This window comes from Aquarana catesbeiana, linkage group LG11 (assembly GCF_042186555.1).
Source record: "Aquarana catesbeiana isolate 2022-GZ linkage group LG11, ASM4218655v1, whole genome shotgun sequence".
Classification (NCBI taxonomy): Eukaryota; Metazoa; Chordata; class Amphibia; order Anura; family Ranidae; genus Aquarana; species Aquarana catesbeiana.
The window spans coordinates 79466833-79488733 of record NC_133334.1 but is presented as its reverse complement, the minus strand read 5'-3'; the positions used below and the strand labels follow the sequence as shown (position 1 = coordinate 79488733).

At 41.4% G+C, this 21901-nt stretch overlaps 1 protein-coding gene across 1 annotated transcript in view; it reads right to left on the bottom strand.

Moving 5' to 3' along the window:
- Window positions 1–21681, bottom strand: part of LOC141112113 (4-galactosyl-N-acetylglucosaminide 3-alpha-L-fucosyltransferase FUT6-like) — a 48669-nt gene extending 26988 nt beyond the window's left edge. Inside the window, exon 1 of the mRNA XM_073604580.1 lies at window positions 21541–21681. The gene's annotated coding sequence lies outside the window, so the exon portion shown is untranslated. The remainder of the gene's footprint in view (window positions 1–21540) is intronic.
- Window positions 21682–21901: the final 220 nt, after the last annotated feature.

The window sequence follows — 21901 nt, the reverse complement described above, 5'->3', positions numbered from 1 at the left end:
AAGAAGGGTCCTAAGCTTTAAGCGTGAAGACATGAAGTAGGGTGAACTATACAATGGGAGGGAGAGTGTATGTGTATGTAAGATATGAACAGAAAGAGAAGGTCTTAAGTGTAGTGAAAAGGAGTGTTAGAAGTCCTCCTCCGACAGAGTCCCAGGCATTGTTGTAAGTTCTTAGGACAGGAGATCTTTATATTCAGGTGTCGTTTGGAAATGTTGCCAGCAAGACCAAATAGTTCTGAATTTGGGGGACGTATCTTTGGCTTGGTGGATCAGTTCCTCCATTTCGGCTATTTTAGATATACGCTTGAGCCAATCTGGAATAGTCGGGGGTTTAGTAGATTTCCAGAGAGGTGGGATGCACATTTTGGCTGCATTTAACATATGTAGTGCTAGTGAGCGATGGTAGTCTTTTTTCGATATAGAGGAGTGGTGCAATAACATTTGGGCAGGGGTATATTCAATTGGATAGGTGGTTATGTTAGTAGTGATACGTTGGACTTCTTTCCAGAAGGGTTGAATAAGTGGGCATGACCACCATAAATGGACCATGGAACCCTCTGCCTCTGAGCATCTCCAGCACGTCGGAGGTATGGAGGGGGACATTTTGTGTAGTTTAAGGGGGGTTTTGTACCACCTAGAAAAGATCTTAAATCCGTTTTCTTGTGCTGACACATTAATCGTACCTTTGTGTATATAGGAGTAGATGTTTTCCCATTCTTGGTCTGAAAGATCTAAGTCTAAGTCTTTTTCCCAGGCACGTGTGGCTATGTTGGATTTAGGTGTGTGTTCCGAGAAAAGGAGAGCATATAATTCTGAGATTACATGTCTCTGCGGTTCTGTCTGGGAGCATAGCACTTCAAAGGGAGTGAGCTGTCTAGAGTAATCCGTATTTTTGGGGGGGTGGGCAAGAAAGTGTCTGATTTGGTTATATATCCAAGACGGGAAGGGTTTTCCAGACACGTGTGCGGGTAGGTTTGTGATTGCTTGGAAGGTATTTCCTGAGAAGAAGTGTTTTGCGCGTATGTCGTCTTGGGGCCAGTATCCCTTGAGAAATGTGGAGTGTAAACCCGGTGGAAAGTCTGCATTATTTCGGATTGGTGTTAAGGGGCTTGGGTTGGATGAAATGTGGTGTTTTTGGCACATTGATTTGAATGATTGAAGTGTGGAGGAAATTAAAGGATGTTGTGAGCATGTCTGGGGAATCCGTCTTGTGGGTGTCCAGGGTAGTGATCTAACGGGGGTCAATGAGAATTCATTTTCAATTTGCGTCCAGGCTTTGGTGTGGGAGTGGACAGACCAGTCAACTATTCTGGACAGTTGGCATGCTTGGTGGTATTTTGCAATGTCTGGGAGGGCCAATCCTCCTTTTAACTTGGGCAGGGACAGTCTTTCGAAGCTAAGCCTGGGGCGGTTTGTTCCCCAAATAAACTCGTTGCAAGCCCTGCGGTATGAAGCGTAAAAGGCTTTTGGTAATCGTATAGGGACTGTTTGCATGACATATAATACTCTTGGGAGGATGTTCATTTTAAGTATTGCTGTTCTCCCAAACCAGGAAAAGAGTCCCGTTGACCAGGACTTAAGATCTTTTTGAATTTGTTGGAGGATTGGTAAGTAGTTTTTAATATACAGGTCAGAAAGGCGTGTTGGTATACGTATCCCGAGGTAGGTAATCGCCTCACGAGTCCACTTGAAGGGGAAATTAGACTGACATGTTTCAAGGGTCACTGTTTGTAAAGAAACGTTCAGGGCTTCTGATTTTTTAAAGTTAATTTGTAGGTTGGTCAGGAGATTGAATGTATTAAGGTCTTTAAGTAAGTTAGGTAGAGAAATGTGGGGTTCAGTCAGAAACAGAAGGATGTCGTCTGCGAATGCGGATAGCTTGTATGTAGTCCCTGATATGGATACTCCTTTGATGTCCGGGTTGGCTCTGAGGCGTTGAAGGAGTGGTTCTAGGGTAAGGATGAATATCACCGGGGAAAGCGGGCATCCCTGACGTGTCCCGTTTGACATGGAGAAGGCATTCGACAGGTGTCCATTAACACGGACCTGTGCGGTGGGGGAGGCGTAGAGGGCTAATATAAATTGTAGCATACGTTCTCGTATACCGATCTTTTTGAGTACCTCCTCCATATAATCCCACGCAACCCTATCGAATGCCTTCTCCGCGTCAAGTGACAAGAAGAATCCTTGCTGTTGTTGTGAAGTTAACCATTTGTGTATGTTGATGGCCTTAATAGTGTTGTCTCTAGCCTCTCTGCCCGGTATAAAACCAACCTGGTCCAATGAGATGAGGTTGGGTAGGAGAGGTAAGAGACGATTGGCTAGTATCTTGGCGTATATTTTTAGATCGACATTCAATAAGGATATAGGTCGATAGTTCGCTACCATAGACGCATCTTTGTTGGGTTTAGGTATCACCGTTACATGTGCCGCAAGTAGGTCTCTAGGTGGGGGATTACCTGAGGAGACGGAATTAAATGCCTGCAGGAAATGTGGTTTGAGTATGTCAATGTAGGTTTGGTAATATCCGGTCGTTAAACCATCTGGGCCAGGGCTCTTCCCAGGTTTCAATTGTTTTAAAACCACATCCAGTTCAGCTGGGGTTATGGGTCTTTCTAGATTGTTTGCTTCATCAATAGGTATGTGTTGAGGGCAGTAATTTGAGAGAAAGTCCTGGATGGCTTTCCGTCTGTGGTTGTCAACCTTCTGTGTGTCGTGGGGATGCAGGTTGTAAAGCTGGGAGTAATAATTAACAAATTGTCCGGCTATTTGATCATTGGAAACTAGTCTATTCCCGGTAGGATCCGTTATTGAGTGGATTGTTGTTTTTGCTTTTTTGGCCTGTAGAGCTCTGGCCAAGATTTTGCCTGATTTGTTGCCATACTCATAGAATATTTTTTGGGAAAGTATATAATTGCGTTTTGTTTGTTTGTTAAGAGCTTCTAAAAGCTCGGATCTAGCTTGGAGCAATTCCGGGAGAGACGTCACTGCCATGGATGATTTGTGTGCTGCTTCTAAGGCTTGTATTCGTGAGGTCAAGGTATTTATGTGTGTCTGTCTGTCCTTCCTACGTTTTGCTGAAAGCGCAATTAATTCTCCTCGAATGGTGCTTTTATGTGCTTCCCATCTCATCATAGGGGAGATTTCCGGGGAGTCATTTTCTTTAAAGTAAAGCAGGAGGCGTTGTTGTATGGCTGTCATGGTTGCTGTGTCCGTGAGAAGCGAGGGGTCCAGACGCCAAATATGGTGTCTGGGCTGAGTGTGTGAGAAAGCTAGCGTCATGGAAATAGGGTGATGGTCGGAGAGATACATGGGGTCTATGGTGGTCGTCGTTAGCATTGGCAGGTCTCTTTGTGAAATAAATAGGTAGTCTAATCGGGAGTATCTGTTGTGTGGAGTCGAGAAAAAAGTGAAATCCTTCTCGTTCGGGTGGAGAGTGCGCCAGGAGTCGTGAAGTGATAATTCTGTCAATTGCGATTTAATTGCGCGTAGTGCGCTATATGGTAAGCTGGATGAACCGGTTGAAGTATCGTGTAGTGGATTTAGCGGGACGTTGAAGTCTCCTCCTAATATGAGAATGCCGTCTTGGAACAAAGTGAGTTTTCTTAAGGTGGACCTGAAGAAGGGTACTTGTTTCGTGTTGGGTGCATATATGTTAGCTAGGGTTATTCTTTTGCCGTGTAGTGTGCCCTTGACAAAAAGATATCGCGCTTCTGAGTCTATGCATGTGTCTGTAACGTGAAACGGGCAGTTTTTAGCAAATAAGAGGGAGACTCCTTTCGATTTTGTAGAGTTGTTAGATGCGTGTATGGAAGTTGGGAATCGATAGTTGGAGAGTTTGGGGATGGAGCTTGTTCTAAAGTGTGTCTCCTGGAGAAAGACAATGTCCGCTTTATTTTTATGCATGGAAAGTAGCAACTGAGAGCGTTTTTCAGGGATGTTAAGTCCCCTTGCATTTAGAGATATTATTTTGATTGATTTGTTGTTGGGTGATGGTGTGTGCTGCATATTGCTGGCGGGTTTGAACTGTGGATGAGCTGAGTAAGGATAGCGTGAAGAGTCCTTATACCTGAGCGTCTCTGTCGGAGGAGGACGAGAAAAGAGTTGTAGAGGGGATTAGACAGAGGTGTCAGAGAATTTGTGGCTCTGGAGGGGGTTTCGAAAATTATCCGGGTTTTTAGAAGATGTATGGGGGTCTGAGGATACAATACTATTATGCTAGAGTGCAGTGCGTAAGTGGGAGTGAACAGTCGGGTGACTTCGTTTATGGGTGTGGTCGTTTCCGGTGATCAGCGAGATCCTGCTCGCTGGTCCGTAGGGACAAACTACCTAAGGTTAGGTAGAACCGGAGTGAGTCTGTGGCGTGTAATGAGATCTGAGATATATATCAGCTTAAGTGCTTATGGGCGCCACTGAAGTGAGGAGCGACTGACGTCGGAATGAAGGGGTGTGTTTTCGAATAGGAGAGGCTACCCGCTTGACAGGGAGGTGGAACAAGCCTATGTGGGAGGTGTAAAATTATGGTAAACTAGTGGAGAGGGGAACCTGGGTAATGTATGAATAGATATGAGGAGTAATAACTAATGGGCGCCGAGGAGCTCATTTAGTTACAAAGGCGTGCCAAACATTTGTGAGGAGTTACCTGTATGTCTGAGGAAGAGTGCCGTCTGAGGTTTAGATTCTTATGTCCCTGGTCCGTGATAGTCTCTATTCAGGGTACCGTCTAGGCAAGAATAATCTAGTGTATGTTTCGTAAGTGTTACTAAGGTTTCGATTATCATAAATCGGCAGGAATCATAAACACTTCTTAAAAATGACCATCGGTGCTGGATTAAAGACAAATACAGCTCATAACCGTGGAGACTCCAACCTATCATGCTATCATCCTTGATCCAACAATTGTGTATTGCGTTGGCTACTGCCCCCGATGTTGGGCGTGTATGTTTAAGCTCTATGTTTTGGTTTAACCGGTAGCAGTGAGATGTGCGTGTCTTCCATAACAAGTCGCGGCTAGCTGCTGTGTCACCAGCTGGAGGGTAGGAGACCGGGAATTCTAATCAAGAGGGAACATGGGCCTTCCCTCAGTCATGTCTAGGATACGTCTAGATGTGTAGTACCTTCCGTAACCTCTATATACTGGGTGGAGTTTCAAATCTTACGTGGCCATGAATAGAGTAGGGGCCCGTAGAGACACCACTCCCCCACGCCACAGGTCAATAGTGCATGCGTCATTGAGCATACCCTATGCTGGGTATGATGAGATGGGACGCCGAGGTCACCAAGCCCCTCAACCATCTGTGTAGATTGGCGTTTAGTGGAGATATTTTCCAAGTTAATAAGAACCCTGTTTGTCACGTTTTCATGCAACCAGGGTTAGTCTAGATTGGCGCAACCTGCTTCATTACTTGAACAGAGCAGTATATTAGTGTGTGTTGTAGGTAGCATGATGCCCCCGGGGCCCTCCCCTCTACCCATGAGCATAGGATAAATTTATGTGCATGCTGATCTACCAATTATGTGCTCATCGCTTTTAAAAGTTGGTACCAAAACCTAAGCCTTTCACATCATACATTCTAAGTATCATCCATACCGCATAGGAGGTGATGACTTGCGGGAACCGAATCTCCCCCACCTGCATGCTGCAAGTGGTGTAGCCGGGGTAATGTCTGACCGAGGAGTGGTAGTGTAATCATCGTTCTAGATAACCGTGTGCCACGCATCGGGCAATATCCTAGATTAATCTGATCAAACTTGTATTAAATTGCACATAAATTCGTGTATGAAGCATCGGTCTTATATTGTGTAAATTTGGCAATATCATGTAGGAGATCATTTATATCATTCCCGCGAACCATCACCCCCTCCATTCTTGTCCATTCAATTCCAGACTAGAGATATTAAGCATTAATGGTTAGCGTAAGACATTAAAAGGTTAGTGTTAGCACGAGAGCTTTTACGTTTCAGTTGGCTCTTAGAGCTACCCGGTCTCCCTCACTCTCCGATCAAAGTGCGTGTGAGTAAGGGATCAGAGGCGGAAAGGATACTGTGACTGTGAGCACATAGCTGGCGAGAGTGACCAAAGCCGTGTGATCTAAAATGTCATATCTTGTGTGATCTTGGTTTCTTCCTATGTTGAAGATAGTGTTGATCCGGGGTTCCTGATTCTTCTCTACATCAGCAGTCCCTGTGGTTTCAGTGTTCTCACTCATAGGGTGACGTTTCGAGCGGATTGGTTAAGTCTTGAGCCGACAGTTAGGACTGCAGGGGGCTTGGCGGTTAGCGGCTGGCGTGGTCAAAACGTAACATAAACCAGAGAAGGAGAAAAGAAAAAAAAAACAAACTGGAACGGAACTCACTGTAACCCGTGAGACAAAAGACAGTTAGCGAATCGAGACTCCGTGTGTCATGCGATCCATCTTCGTTGATCAGCGGTCCCGGCGTGCTCGTCTGGTCTGCGGTGTGTCTAGCGGGCTGGGGCCCCTGGCAGTACCAGGTCCATGGAGTCGTTGTCCTGTTTCGGATGGGGATCGCTGCCGTCTGTAGCGGTGCGGCTGAGTGTCCATTGGTTCACTGTCAGGCGGGAGTCTTCTGGAGGCCGGAGGGCGGAATTCCGCATACCATTCGGGGACATCCGTGAACGGTAAGTCAAGGGTTTCGCAGAAATAGCGTAAATCTTCCGGCACTCTGAGCAGTGCAGTGCGGCCCTGGTAGGATGCTGACAACCCGAAGGGAAATTTCCACCTATATGCGATATCCTTGGAACGAAGTACTTCCAGCAGGGGGCGCAGTTCTCTCCGGCGCTGTAGTGTTATTGTGGAGAGATCTTGAAAAATGCGTATGTCGGCACCATTGTGTGAGAGCTTTGTAGCCAAACGGGCCTTACGAAGCAGTTCTTCCTTCAGATGGTAGTCAATAATATGACAAATCACATCCCTAGGCGGGTCAGCTTCTCTCCCCCGTGGGCGTAGGGCGCGGTGTATGCGTTCCATACCTATGGGGGTGGTTGGTGGTTTATCCAGGAGACTGTTAAAGAAGCTGGATATCTCTGCTTGGAGCCTGTCAGCCTCAATCGATTCCGGCAGGCCTCTCACCCGCAAATTGTGGCGCCTGCCGCGATTGTCCAAATCCTCCAAGTGTCGATTCATATCTCGCAGTTGTAGGGTGTGTGTATCCAGGGCCTGGCATGTACGGCGGAGCACTGTAGAGTGGGTCGTGGTCGTCTTCTCCACTTCCTGGACTCTGCCTGCAATCGCTTGAATGTCGATCTTGAGATCCGTGATTGCCGCTGTTAGAGCTGCCGTGAGGGTGTTTTTTATATCCTGCGCTACGGAGTGTAGGTCTTGGAGGCTGGGTTGGGAGTTCGGCGTTAGAATCACTGCTCCATTTTCCTCCGGTAGGCCTGTTGTCTGAGGCAGGCCTCGTGTGGGCGCCATGTTGCCAGACTGTGAGCGGAACATTTCTGGTATAATGTGGCTATTCCTACCAGTCAAGTCGCGAGGGGACCTTGATCTGGATGCGGAGGAGCTGCGGGATGAAGTTCCCATGGTTTTTTCGCGTTAAGGCGGGCAAATAACCTCCGTTTTAGCTAGAAGATCCTCTCTGTCAGCGGGAGCAGAAGATTTAAGCTGCCATCTTCTCCCGAGGTCAGGCCACGCCCCCTTTTTATTTTATTGTTATATACAGTTTATTACCTAACTGATATGTGCCTACTCACCCTTACTAAATATTGAGGCCTTGTAATTACATACAGATACACAATACATCTATGAATAACTAATGGTAATACTGTATTAATACAATATATGATTTCATAGTGAGGCAAGTATATTCAGATGGACTTTCTAAGCTCATCTGAATAATGGTACTACACTGACATCTACTGTCACAACTTAGCACTACAAGCCTTAAATATCTTTCCCTACACAGACTTTTATTAGTCTCAATGCAATTTTTTATATATCATACCATATCATAACAGTGCCATCTTGTGTCATATATTGGTAAGGCATACCAAGTAAAAGAATCAGACCATAGACACTTGTTGCTCTCTTTTAGGTATGTTTTGCAAAATCCTCTCTAGACGTACGCCCATGCAGCAACATGGTTTGAATTTCTTAGGCTAATCAACAATTTGGCCTGCCCATTAGTGGATCAATATACCAGTTGAGCATATCAGTTAATACTACAATTACACGTTTTATTCTCTGGTATGGTGGTAGTAATGCATATTATTCACAACGTGTTAGTAAATAACCGTACAATAGATCTAAAGTTTGATCTGTATGTGTTTCTTCTTCAACATCACTAGATATTTAGATCTATTTCTAGCTTCCTTTTTTTTTTTTTTCTTTCTCTTCAGCTTCCTTTTCCACAGTAATAAATAATAGATACACTGACACCGTCTTTAATCTCTAGTATACTAGATATAAGCTGCACAGATATACATCCCTATGACATTGGAGGTGGCGTCCCGCCTATGCCGACATGATTGACCCCCTCTCAGTCTCTACATATTTTCTCACTAGAGAAATGTTTTCTATTTTTCCTAAAAGATTATTCATATATCTTTTTATGTTCTTATTAATGTTATCTCTTGTTAGAAGCAAAAATTTTGTCTCATATACTCAAAGACTGAGTTTAAATTCTTGATTGCAAAGTTTATACACTGGATTAAATCCTTGTACGCCTGTTTTACCGTGTCTATCTCTAATACAATTGGTCAGTCAATTATACACCATATTTCCCTTATTTTATCAAATCTTACTTCCTGATGAGCCCCCAAAATTGTGTCTAACCACATGGCTATAACAATCTTATCTCACAATGTCCAAGGATTTAATTCACCACACAAGAGGAAAAAAGCATTCTTACAATATAAAAAACGAAATGCCAAAGTATTATTGTTACAAGAAACACATTTCATGAAAGATGGACACCCCACATATTTCCATAAAGCTTTTAATCAATCCTTTTATACCACATCCACCTCCAAACCAAAGGTGAGGCAATTTTTATCCACCACTCTTTTCCATTGGAGGTTCAACAGGTTTACAAGGATCAAGATAGTAGGTACATCATCAGAAAAGGATTGTTATCCGGTAGAGAACTAACGATTGCTAATGTATATGCACCAAATGATTCACAAACTACTTTTTTCACAAATTTCTTTAATATACTACAACAATACCACTCACCACATATTATTTTAGGTGGTGATTTTAACTCGGCCTACCAACCTAACTTAGACCGCAGCAAACAAAATCAAAACTCCAAAACATTCTCAAAAACAACCATAACACACATAAATAGTTTACAACTAATTGATACGTGGAGATCATTGAATTTAGGTGCTCGTGAGTATACCTTTTAGTCACACCCGCACGATTCATACTCACGTATTGATTACATTTTTTGCACTCCAATAATCCTTGCCAATTCCCACGATGCCTCAATACACCCGTGTGCTTGGTTAGACCATCAAATCACAACGTTTAATACTCAATTTATAGGCCTCACTTCTACTCCATATTCGTGGAGAATTAACGAATCAATTCTAACAGACCCCATACACAACCAGGAGATCGCTTTAGAAATAAAAGACTATTTCAATCTAAATTCTACCCCAGAGATCTCTCCAACTTCATTATGGTTAGCACATAAGGCTGTTTTGAGAGGCCTTCTCATCAAAAGAGCAGCAAGATGTAATAAACTAGAATGGGAAAAAAATTCATACCCTTACTAAAGATCTTCACAACCTATACAAAATTCATACCAACACGCACGACACAAACATATATTTATTAATATCCCAAAAACGCAATGAATTAGACTCATTACTCACATATAAAGCAGAAAAGTCCCTTAGATGGTCAAAAGCAAAATTTTTCCTGTCAAGTAATGTATATTCGTCAATGTCTGCGCACAAGCTTAACCAATCAATAAAACCCACCCATGTATATAAACTTAAAAATAACTCAAACCAACTAGTCACTCATCCACAAGAAATATTATCTATTTTTAAAAAATTCTACTCTGACCTACTTTCAGCCCCTAACTCATCGATCCCGCCCACAGCAATGTCCTGGTTGGAGAAAATCCCTTTTCCAAAGCTAACCCAAACACAAATAGATGCTTTAAACGCCCCATGCACAGAGGAGGAAATACATCATATAATAAAATCCCTTAAAAAAAACTCAGTCCCGGGCCCAGATGGATTCACCTCATTCTATTATAAACAATATCAACAATTATTAACACCAAATTTAGCAAAATTATATAACAACATTCTTAAAGGAGAACAGTTCCCAGAAGAAGTGCTTCTTGCAAATATGTCTCTTATCCCAAAACCAAACAAAGACCACACATTGCCACAAAACTATAGACCAATTTCTGTAATAAACAACGACCTTAAGATATTCTGTAGACTATTATCCAATAGACTTGCATTAATAATTCCCTCACTAATCTCCCCCTACCAATCAGGTTTCATACCTGGTAGACAAATTACAGACAACATTAGATTAGTCACTAACATAATACAAGACGCAAATATCAACTCCAAATCTGTTTTACTTCTTAGTCTCGATATCAATAAAGCATTTGATAGTGTATCCTGGGATTTCCTTGACTTAGTTCTGAAAAGATACGGCTTCTTAGGTGAATTTCTCCATGCCTTTCACACACTTTATCATAACCCATCCACTAGGATTAGATTACCAGGCTGTAATTCAGACTTTTTCAGACTAGGCAGAGGAACAAGACAGGGTTGTCCCCTATCTCCCTTTTTATTCGCATTAGAGCTTGAACCCTTAGCTACAGCAATACTGCACAACCCAGATATAAAAGGTTATAAGTCTAACAATAATACCTATAAATTGAGTATGTATGCTGACGATATGGTATTATTCCTCACACAACCCAATATTGCTTTACCAAATTTACTACATACTCTCAAAACATTCGCCTCACTATCTGGCCTAACAGTGAATGTCACCAAATCTATAGGTATGCCAATTAACATCCCATCATCCCAATTAGACTCCTTACGTTCCTCATTCAATTTCTCATGGTCAATGGATTCTCTCCCATATCTTGGTATATTACTTACACCAAATATTAATGACCTTTCCTTAAAAAACTACACCCCATTAATACAAAAAATGAGATTGATGCTCAAATTATGGAAATCTTTTAAAATATCTTTTCTTGGCCGAATTACAGCGATTAAGATGACAATCTTACCAAAAATTTTATACCTATTTAGAGCTCTCCCAATCAGATAAAATAAAGTAACTATTACTAAATTCCAAACAGAAATCAATACATTTATCTGGTCAGACTCCCATCCACGTCTATCTAGATCAGTATTACACAATCCACAGAAAAATGGTGGTCTAGGTCTCCCAGACATCTGGCTTTATTACCTAGCCACCAGATGGTCACAAATAGCACAATGGCACATTCCCAACCCCAAAGTCCCATGGGTTAGATTTGAAAAAGACTCCATCCAACCATATTCTATCTCAAGTATATTATGGGGTAATAAAGTATCAACTCACATCCTAGACAACCTTAAATAATTAGTCTCACATTCATATCAATTATGGAAACTACATAACAAAAAATATAACTTAACCTCTAACACACCTCCACTTGCATCTTTTATCGGTGACCCAAAATTCCCCCTTACCTCAAATGAAATAGGAGACTTTTCATGGTGGACAAATAATAACCTAATATCCCTCTTTAATTTTTTAGAAAACAACAACTTCATTCTCTTCATTGAAATCTAGACATCAGATCCCCAATACAGAGTTTAATAAATTTCTCCAAATTAGACATTTTTTTTAGTACATATTTCCAAACAGTAAACTCACTCCCACCATCATTTTTTGAAAACATTTGTCTAAAAACACCTAGGAGAACAGGTCTGATATCTGAAATCTACTCTAATCTAGTCAATAATGCAGAACAATCCAAACTTCCCTATATGCTTAAGTGGGAACAAGAATGTGATTTCTCATTTACAATGGAAAATTGGCAAATGTATCATTAACTTACACAAATGCACAAGATCAATCACGATCAAAGAAACTGCAATCAAACTTTTTACAAGGTGGTATTATACTCCAGTTAAAATTCATGCTATTTTCCCTGATACCCCTCATACATGTTTCAGAGGTTGCAATTAAGCAGGATCCTTTTCTCATATCTTCTGGGATTGTGATAGAGTTACTCAGATATGGAAACAACTTGAAAAATTTGCCTCCAAAATTTCACATAGTAAAATAAACCTCACTATCTATAACTGTCTCCTATTTTCCCCTATCATTGGTCTTTCCATACATAATATGAGATTGATCCACACAATATGTGTTGCTGTACACTGGTTGATAGCATACCATTGGAAATCCCCCACAGTTCCTCTTTCACATTTGAAAACCAGAATTAACAATATTAATTTAATGAAAAAATATTCCACACACTAAAAAACACCAAAATAACCAATTCTACACAACAAAAAGGGACCCATGGTTTAACCATGCTAATCTCTTCTTTAACCCCGAATACTTATACCAAATACTGAAGTTCACTGAAGAGTATTATATTAATATAGTTTAATGTATAATAGGAATTGCTATATTTATATATAAATATATACTCCATTCAAGAACCACTTAATATATTTTGTTATTCCTTTCTGTAGAAATTACTTTGATTGTACATTTTATGGCATATGTCAATAAGCTTTTTGTACTATTTCTTTGTACCAAATAAAAAAGTTTGTAAACAAAAAAAAAAATACTGAGTTGCAGGAATTCATTTGGTCACAAGATGGCAGTGCCAACTAGTTATTGCCTAACTGTAATCAGAATACAGTTGCCAGGGGCAGCCTGGGAGAAGTAGTCTTGAAGGAGAATTCTACCTACAGCCAATCCGGGGGCTGCAACTACAAGGCTCATAAGCAGGGGTATGATATATAAGTAAAAGCCCAGGAAGAAGCTGGGCAGTTGGGGGAGAGACACATCAACCAAGAAGGAGTGTGTGAGCTGTGCTGTGTCAAGCTGTGCTGAACCATGCGAGGCTGAACTGCATCAGACGGGGCCATGCCAGAACTAATTGCGAGTATGGGCAACCACCAACCAAAATCGCTGTCAAGTCACCCTTGCCTCAGCTGCTGTTGCTGCACCGCTAATTAAGGGGCCCCCCACTATACAGAATACTTGCTTATGCACCAGGACTGCTGGAGAGGGATCCGGTGAGAGGGTCTCTGACCTGCATAAGAGCTACAACTTTTAACCCTTTCTTCAAGCTAAACCTGGAAAGGAGTCATTATTCACTATTGACACTTTGCCACAAGAGGTCTATCACACCTGCGGCCACTTTCACTTTTAAGCAACAGCCATCAACATCAGAGACAGAGCCCGAAAACTGTCAGTATCACAGAACACTGACCCTGATTTGCTCTTTACGTACCCCTTTCGTGCTGCATATTACCTTAGTATTTACACCGCCAACTGCCATCTGAACTTGCCTTATTTTTGCCTTGCTGCGCTAAGGAGCCTACCCATCTACTAAGTCTAACTCTACATCTGACTGCTACTGAACTTACTCCCTTGAGTCATCGTCACTTCCGTGTGCCTACATTAAAGGGCCCCAACATTGCAGAACACCGACCTGCAGAAATGCAGTGCCAACATAAGATTCCTGCCAACTGTCTCATCTGCAACACCCCCAGGTGCTGGAATTCAACATTGGACATACTGCAGAGGCTGCACTTGCAGCAGTGTGCCATCAAAGAACCTGTGTGATTATGGTACAAAAACAAGATCTGGGAAGCTTCAAGAAACATGCAACATTTTGGCAACTTTCAAAAAGATGATCAAAATGGTGAGTTGTAATGAGGCAGGGATTAGTGATACAAATACCCTCCCTCCTAAATATTAAACTGGGCCCTTTGATTCCTCCTGTATGGAATTGTTTTGTAATTGTACTGTTTGCCCCAATATTGTAAAGCGCTGCACAAACTTTTGGAGCTATATAAATCCTGTATAATAATAATCCTCTCATATTGCTCCTGGAACACACACTCTATAGCCTCATAGCTCAGGCACTGGAGGAGCAGCAGAAGAAGAGGACTAGTGCAAGCAGGATCCTTTGCCTAATGCTTCCATCCTTGTGGGTCAGAGAAGGAATCCCAGAAGGAGGAGGAGGTGGTGAAAAAAGAAGGAAATGGTGCAGACATTAAGGGAGGTATTTCACCCTCCTAAACCCGGGGAGTTGTACGTGGTGGGATAAGATTGATAAAGTGACATTGAAACCTATTTTTTTTCCATAAAACAGATAATAAAACTTACATTTGCTTGCTTTTTATCTCTAAAAAAAAATCCTAGGCATTTACTTTTGGAAGTTTCCTCTGTCCATGCTGACACACTGCTAATTCTATGTGTTTCCCCCTGTGCTGCTGGTACCTATGGAGTCCTGCAGGAGTTCCCTCCACGTATGCATTCCTGCTTTGTACTTCAATTGTACATGCCGTGTTTTGAGAGACACACACAGGTAACTGGAGGAAACTTTCAAAATTAAACGCAGATTAGGAATTTCGTAGAGGAAAAAAAAATAAGAACGTGTATTTGTTATTAAGATGTTTTATGGAAAAAAAAGCATTTAAAAGCTAAGTTCACCTTTTAGGAAAAAAAATTGAAAAAGGCACATATTTTTCCAGGGGAAAAAAAGTAAATTTATTATTTTTTCCTACGGGATCCTAAAATGCATTGCACCAATGATCAGCAGATCACATGTGCAACGTCAGGCTCCTGTACACTCCCTCCAGCTTTGTGCCGGTACCTTCATACAGGCTCTCAGTTACAAAGCTGGCAGATAAGTGATTGGACTATGTGGGTGCTTTCTCAGCACAGTCCATTGAGAACTACAAGTCCCTCTACCACAGTAGCAGACAGGACTTGTAGTTTTCCTATTCACAGATCCCTGTGAATGAATTACAGTACCTCACATAAGTGAGTACACCCCTCACATTTTTGTAAATATTTTATTATATCTTTTCATGTGACAACACTGAAGAAATGACACTTTGCTACAATGTAAAGTCGTTGATGTACAGCTTGTATAGCAGTGTAAATTTGCTGTGCCCTCAAAATAACTCAACACACAGCCATTAATGTCTAAACCGCTGGCAACAAAAGTGAGTACACCCCTAAGTGAAAATGTCCAAATTGGGCCCAATTAGCCATTTTCCCTCCCCGGTGTCATGTGACTCGTTAGTATTACAAGGTCTCAGGTGTGAATGGGAAGCAGGTGTGTTAAATTTGGTGTTAATGCTCTCACTCTCTCATACTGGTCACTGGAAGTTCAACATGGCACCTCATGGAAAAGAACTCTCTGGGGATCTGAAAAAAAGAATTGTTGCTCTACATAAAGATGACCTCGGCTATAAGAAGATTGCCAAGACCTTAAAACGGAGCTGCAGCACGGTGGCCAAGACCATACAGCAGTTTAACAGGACAGGTTCCACTCAGAATAGGCCTCGCCATGGTCGACCAAAGAAGTTGAGTGCGTGTGCTCAGCATCATATCCAGAGGTTGTCTTTGGGAAATAGACGTATGAGTGCTGCCAGCATTACTACAGAGGTTGAAGGGGTGGGGGGTTCAGCCTGTCAGTGCTCAGACCATACGCAGCACGCTGCATCAAATTTGTCTGCATGGCTGTCATCCCAGAAGGAAACCTCTTCTAAAGATGATGCACAAGAAAGCCTACAAACAGTTTGCTGAAGACAAGCAGACTAAGGACATGGATTACTGGAACCATGTCCTGTGGTCTGATGAGACAAAGATAAATGTATTTGTTTCAGATGGTGTCAAGCATGTGTGGTGGGAACCAGGTGAATAGTACAAAGACAAGTGTGTCTTGCCTACAGTCAAACAAGGTGGTGGGAGTGTCATGGTCTGGGGCTGTATGAGTGCTGCCAGCACTGGGGAGATACAGTTCATTGAGGGAACCATGAATACCAACATGTACTGTGACATACTAAAGCAGAGCATGACTCCTCCCTTCGGAGACTGGGCCGCAGGGCAGTTTTCCAACATAACGGCCCCAAACACACCTCCAAGATGACCATTGCCTTGCTAAAGAAGCTGAGGGTAAAAGTGATGGACTGGTCAAGCATGTCTCCAGACCTAAACCCTATTGAGCATCTGTGGGGCATCCTCAAACAGAAGGTGGAGGAGTGCAAGGTCTCTAACATCCACCAGCTCTGTGATGTCCTCATGGAGGAGTGGAAGAGGACTCCAGTGGCAACCTGTGAACCTCTGGTGAACTCCATGCCCACGAGGGTTAAGGCAGTGCTGGGAAAAAAAATGGTGGCCACACAAAATATTGACACTTTGGGCCTAGTTTGGACATTTTTACTTAGGGGTGTACTCACTTTTGTTCCCAGTGGTTTAGACATTAATGGCTGTGTGTTGACTTATTTTGTGGGGACAGCAAATTTACACTGTTATACAAGCTGTACACTCACTACTTTACATTGTAGCAAAGTGTAATTTCTTCAGTGTTGTCACATGAAAAGATAATAAAATATTTACAAAAATGTGAGGGGTGTACTCACTTTTGTGAGATACTGTATGTGGCTGTGTGAGTGGAGGCCCGCACAGCCATGCCATTTTTAAAATGTGACAGTTGGTACAGGGAGAAGAACCCTTGCCTGCTGTTACATGGGGAAGGGGATCGGGTTGATAAGCAGGGCACTAACTGGAACATGATAGACCCTAAATATGGGTGTAACATTCTGAAGGTGAAAGTATTCTAAAAGTATTGTCCTTAGTGTGCTTTGCTGTAAGTAATTTGTGCCAAATTCTATCTTTCATGCTCAAAAACATGTGGACCCCAGGATTCAGGGCATGAATGAGAGGGACCACTATTGGGTGGCCACCCTATCAGGCCCCCAATACATGTGTGCTGAAATTTGCTGGATGTCCCTTTAAGCTACTCAGCAGCACACTCCACCTCTGCTGCACAGCCCGTGTTTTTTCCTCTCTGCGCTGCTGCAATTGACTATACAAGAAAGAGTGTAGCCTAGGAATCTGATTTTCTGCTGTTAAATCCACCCCTAGCAATGGGGAAGGGAGGACTGCCAGGACCAAAAAGGCTTCCTATTGGCTGCCACACTGCCAGTTTAAGCCCTCTGCTCAAAACCCAATGGTGGGACAGTTAAGCCAGGATCTGCAAGGAGAGTTGGTATATGAACCCGGGGATAATTTGGAGAAAACTTAGGTGCAAGTAGCAGGGGACTGTTTTTTAGGAGGCTATCGGCTATAGTGGCTAATTAGCTGCTGAATGGCTTTTACTGGAGGAGGGAGGGGTTGCCCCCTCCCACCGGTACCTCTCCTGTCCCACTGGCGAGCCTGGAATGAAGCTGGCAGTTCCACAGGCTTACCATAGAGATTGTCAAGGAACAGAATGTCCCAGATGAGCTCTGTGGTATAGGAAACCGGAAGCAGCAAGCATTTTTGTCACTTCTGGTTTCCCCGGATATAAACAGCACCATTTTTAAAGAGTGAAAGCATCTGATCACACCGATCTTGGTGAGTTCAGATGCTTTTAAGGGCAGAGGAGATATCTGGGATCTAATAGACCCCAGATCTCTCCATAAAGAGAGATCACCTGCCTATTGCTGTCACAAGGGATATTTACATTCCTTGTGACAACAATAAAAGCAATCAAAAAAAAAAAAAACAGTGTAAAAAAAAATATATATATATATATATTTTTTTTTTTAAAGTGCCCGTCCCCCCGTGCTCGTGTGCAAAGGCAAATACACATGTTGGTCTTGCACATATATATACGAGAGGTCTTCAAAAAGTTTCCACACTTTTATATTTTCATTAGAAACAGTGAGGGAGGAGCAGTAGTAATTGTTTGTGTCTGAGAGTGTCATGTGACTAGTCTGACTGGCATGCTGGCTGACCTTACAGTTTAGTATAAGAGTAGTCATGCTAAGGTGACGATGGCTGCAAAACGTATTTAAAAAAAAAAGTGCGGAAACTTTTTGAAGAACCCTCGTATAAATGGCAATCTCACCACACATCTGAGGTAATGCTGCGAATGTCAGAGCAAGACCAATAATTCTAGTGCCAGACCTCCTCTGTAACGCTAAACTGGTGACCTGTAAAGGCTTTTAAAGCATTGCCTATGGAGTTTGTTGCCATTCCACGAGCGTGCGCAATTTTAAAGCGTGACATTTTAGGTATCTATTTACTCAGCATAACACCATCTTTTATACTTTAGCAAAAAATTGGGCATTATATTGTTTTTGTGTGCATTAAAATTTATTAAAGTGTATTTTTTTTAAATTTGCGTTTGAAAAACCATTGCGACATAAAAAAATTGCAAAAACACCATTTTACTCTCTAGGACATCTGCTAAACCTATATATATCTATATATCGATATATAGATATCTATATACAGAGAGAGAGAGAGAGAGAAGGTTACATGTTATGTTCCAAATAACAGTTTCGGGCAAAGTACAGAACTCCCTCCTTGAGGCTGGAGCATAATCTGAATAACATACATGTGTCAGATATATATCTCCCCATCAAGCAAATTATTTAAAGAGATGTATTTTTTTTTATTAAAGAATCATACTTGTCTATGTGGATGCAGCAACGGTTTGATGCTGTATCTGTTCACCTCTAGCACTGAAAACCGAGCAAACACATCGCTCGGTTCTCACAGCTCCCTGAGCAGAGAGCTGCTGACTGTCAGTCACCACTCTCTGCTCAGCCCCCCTCGCTCACTGGAGCACTGAGCTGTGGAGGGGAGGGGAGCGGCTGGCTCAGGCTCTCAGCAGCTCGCTGAGAGGCTGAGCCAAGTTCAAGTACAGGCATGTGGGTGAATTACGACTTCATGGTCGTTATCTTGCCCGAGTCTGGTCCTGTTCTGTGGCGTCAGAAAATGGGTCACAGGAGTGCAGAACGAACTGTACTCCTGTTATCCACAGGAAAAGTACAGCCAAACGAGCTTTGGCTGTACTTCTCCTTTAAAGCAGGAACCAATTAATCATTTATCACACATCAGTAACACCTAATGCAATTGTTTTTGGTGTTTCAGAAAGACAGCTATCAAATGACATTCATTCCTCACTCCAAAGGAGGAAAAAATTTACTCTAGAATGGGTTACTGATGTGTGATAGTTGATTAATTGGCTCATGCTTTAAATAATTGCTTGATGGGGATATAGATAGATAGATAGATAGATAGATAGATAGATAGATAGATAGATAGATAGATAGATAGATAGATAGATACATAATTATTATTATACAGGATTTATATAGCGCCAACAGTTTACGCAGTGCTTTACAATATAAAAGGGGGACAATACAGTTATAATACGGTAAAATACAAGAGGATTAAGAGGGCCCTGCTTAGAAGAGCTTACAATATAATAGGGTGGGGCAGGTGGTACAAAAGGTTGTAACTGTGGGGAATGAGCTGCTGGAAGTGGTAAAGATTAGTTGGTGATAGGCTTCCCTGAAGAGATGAGTTTTCAGGGATCACCTGAAGGGAGCAAGAGTAGGGGATAGCCGGACAGGTTGATGTAGCGAGTTCCAGAGGATGGGAGAGGCTCTGGAGAAATCCTGGAGACGAGCCTGCGAGGAGGAGACGAGGGAGCTTGAGAGCAGGAGGTCTTGAGAGGAGCGGAGAGGATGGTTTGGGTGATATTTGGAGACAAGATTGGTGATGTAGCTCGGGGCAGAGTTGTGAGTGGCTTTGTATGTTGTGGTTAGTATTTTTAATTTAATTCGCTGGGTGATTGGGTCGTTGGTAAGGTGGATAAGTCTGGCAGCATGATAGACTGAAGAGGGGATAGCCTATGGAGAGGCAGGCCAATGAGAAAGGAGTTGCTATAATCAAGGCAAGAGATAGCACACACACACACACACACACACATATATATATATATATATATATATATATATATATATATATATATATATATATATATATATATATATATATATATATATATATATATATATATATAAATGTTTGGGGGTTTGGAAGTAATTTTCTAGCAAAAAATACAAATTTTTACTTGGAAGGTAAGGTAAGGTCAGACACCTGGTCTTCAAATGGTTACACTTTAAACATATAAATGGTATAAGCTTTTTTTTTTTTTTTTTGTCTAGTGAAAAAGGAGCTTAAAACATTGGTGCAACTTTTTTTTTTGGATCTGCAACTCATGTTTTAGCATTAGGTAATAGATTGATATCTAAGTAAAACTGCCCATCCACAGTAAAAATTAATTTTACAGTGTCTTTTCACCACCAACTCTGTAAGATAAGGTCTTACCTGGTTGGGTGTGGATTGTAAGGCATTGTTTATTCTAGCATGACTCCATTGGACACCAACACTATGTTGTAACATTTGTATTAAAATTGCATTGCATTTTTCCCTATTGATTAGTATAATTTGCTCGTTTATAATTTACTCTCTATTCTAATTACTTCTTACATTAGTAGTAGGCAAACTCTAACATTTATTTTCAGTTGTAATGGCATGACCTGGGAACATGTTTACAAATGCAATTGGTAATTCTTTATATTAGGTTACTTTATGAGAACCACATTTGATAGTATGAATCCTTTTATATAAAGACACTTTGTACTGTGTTATATCTTTATACTCTCTTTTAAAACATAAAATATTAAAACATAAATAGAATTACCATTATAGGTTTGGGCAATTAGAGTTTGATCTTTTTTTTTTCTTAGAAAAATCAAACTGTTCAAAATACAGATTTACTGCGATATATTCAGAGATGTTTCCGTGTGTTTGAAGCTCTTTAGCTGCTGTAACGGCAGTCAGTAAGTGTGTGTGCAATTTTACTGTTGGTGACAGTGCATTTGTCTGGACATGTTACATATTGATCACTGGGATGGTGGCCTCCCCTACAGACTGTTATATGATCTGCTTAATATAACATCTTTTATGAACTATTTTCTATTATTAAATGATCCTCTATATTATGACTGCTATCTATCTGTATTTTGAAAAGTTTGATACTTTTTCTATGATCTGTGTTATAAGTTGGCTATACTAGTTATGTGTCAGCTGCCGGAATTGTTTTTTCTAGTCTTGTTGACACACAGCGTAGAAATTTTTACATTAAATCTATAATCATTTTTTAAATGGTTATGCATTGCTCACAAGCATTTTTTAACTATAAAATAGATCTAGACATGAACACGATTAGAAGGATTTACTTTTTTCTAATTAATAGTCAACTGTAATCTCTTAAAAATGCACTTAAAAACGCATCACAAACACAATGCAGATTCCCGGCATGCAGTTTGTGGCATGAACCTATCCTAAAATTACTGATACTAGCTTGCTGTCTTTGTTTTGATTTTTTTGTTTTAAATGGAATACAAATATATGTCCATGCTCAAACTGGGAGTTTTTAAAATTAAAATGCTTTCCACAAATAAAATGAAACTGGTGATAATTAAAGTCTTACCTCTAGTGTATGCTCCTGAGGACGTGTGTAGGTAATGTGCACTGGCTGTAAGGAATAGACAGACAAGTGTATTAGATGGGTGGAGTGAAGTTGTACCTGGATAAAGACACGGCTCCTATTGACTCCACTGCATAGGAGACTTTTAACATAAACCTGTTCTACGAAAACCACCCAGGCTACTGCTGACCTCTTTCTGAAAATGCAAAATGCATGGTGATCCAATAGTTTCAGTATTTTCTGTCCCAGAACAAGTATTCAGATTAGGAGTACTAATCTTGTATTGGGACAGTGAAAGTATTAACCCATTTACTGCCAACAATCTAGAAACTACTGTAAGTCAGTCACTTTAAAGGGGTTTTAA